We start from the raw sequence: 1,950 nt of genomic DNA, 5'->3' as shown, positions 1-1,950 counted from the left end.
TTCCCCCAGTGTGCCCCAATTCTATCAGCATCTAGTTACAACGTTCCCCCAGTGTGCCCCAATTCTATCAGCATCTAGTGACAACGTTCCCCCAGTGTGCCCCAATTCTATCAGCATCTAGTGACAACGTTCCCCCAGTGTGCCCCAATTCTATCAGCATCTAGTTACAACGTTCCCCCAGTGTGCCCCAATTCTATCAGCATCTAGTTACAACGTTCCCACACTGTGCCCCAATTCTATCAGCATCTAGTCACAACGTTCCCCCAGTGTGCCCCAATTCTATCAGCATCTAGTTACAACGTTCCCCCAGTGTGCCCCAATTCTATCAGCATCTAGTTACAACGTTCCCCCAGTGTGCCCCAATTCTATCAGCATCTAGTTACAACGTTCCCCCAGTGTGCCCCAATTCTATCAGCATCTAGTTACAACGTTCCCACATTGTGCCCCAATTCTATCAGCGTCTAGTCACAACGTTCCCCCAGTGTGCCCCAATTCTATCAGCATCTAGTCACAACGTTCCCCCAGTGTGCCCAAATTCTATCAGCATCTAGTCACAACGTTCCCCCAGTGTGCCCAAATTCCATGACCAATTAGCTTGGCGCCCGTGTCCACTTATGTTTGCATCAAGTCACAACGTTCTCCCTTTGTGACCCAGTCTAGTCACCAGATAGCTTGGACGCCCGTAGCAGTATGCATGATTATATCAGCATTTTGGATTGGGCATCCAATCAATGTGCCCAGCTTCTATGGCACCCAGCTCCAACGCCTTGTCAGGAAGCCCCGAACTCTGTCAGTATCTAGTTAGACATTCCTTGATGGTTTCCAATATTTTGTCATCATTTAGTTTGATAATCCCATGAGGGTGAACCATTCTGTAAGCTTCTAGTTAGAACATTCCATGACAGTTCCCCATTCCGTCAGCATCTAGATAGTACATTCCATGAAGGTTCCCAGTTCTGTCAGCAGTATAATAAAACATTCAAATAAGGTGGGCCAAATTTTGTAAGCATCTGGTTTGAATATTCCATAAGTAAACCCAGTTTTGTCCGCATCTAGATGTCATGAAAGGGAATAATGGAATTCCTGTTTCTTTGTTGTTGGTTTTTTCTTCGCATTGCTTCATTCCCGGCCGATGGGCTGACTGTTGTCTAAAACGACATTGTTCTGTCTGGGAGGAACGTGGCTGGGCGTTCTCTGACGGCTCATGTAAACAACTGGACAAACTATCACTGGACTGGATGGATATCTGTTGCGATCCGGTTCTTCACGTTTTTAGCATTATTTGATAGCAGTTGTGATGCTGTGGTTATTGTGGTTTATTTCTGTTTTGTTGTTGCTGAACACAAGAACTGACACGTGAGCAATGAAATCTTTGCCTCGTTAACCTGTGCAGTGCAGTCACGTGATTATACATCGTTTTATTATCGTCTGTTTTAACTTCATCATAAGACTGGTAGAGTGTTCTTCTCGTGTCTCCTTGCTGTCTGTGTCCTGTTGTAATCTCTTCTCCAGTCCTTCTCCCTGTTTATAGCTTGTGTCAGCGATATCTACCTGGTTTTGTGCGTGGTTTTTGACGAAAAGTATCGCAAGAAAAAGTACAGAAAACACACACACACACACACACGCACGCACGCACACACACACACACACACACACACACACACACACACACACACAGAGAGAGAGAGAGAGAGAGAGAGAGAGTAACTGAGAATGATTCGTGTGTCATCGTGGTTTTTTGTTTGTTGTTGTTTTCAATCAGATATATATATATATATATATATATATATATATATATATATATATATCATATTCTAAAATGGTAGATGTTCTGCTTACTCTTTATTCAACCTGCTAACAATATGATTATGGTTTCTGGTTTTCTGTCTATCTACATAGCTGCCTATCTAGCTAGCTAGCTATCTGTCTTTCTCTCTATCGTGTGGTACA

Source organism: Babylonia areolata, chromosome 24 (assembly GCF_041734735.1).
Source record: "Babylonia areolata isolate BAREFJ2019XMU chromosome 24, ASM4173473v1, whole genome shotgun sequence".
NCBI classification, from domain to species: Eukaryota; Metazoa; Mollusca; class Gastropoda; order Neogastropoda; family Buccinidae; genus Babylonia; species Babylonia areolata.
The sequence above is the reverse complement of the archived record's forward strand: the minus strand, read 5'-3'. Positions refer to the sequence as shown.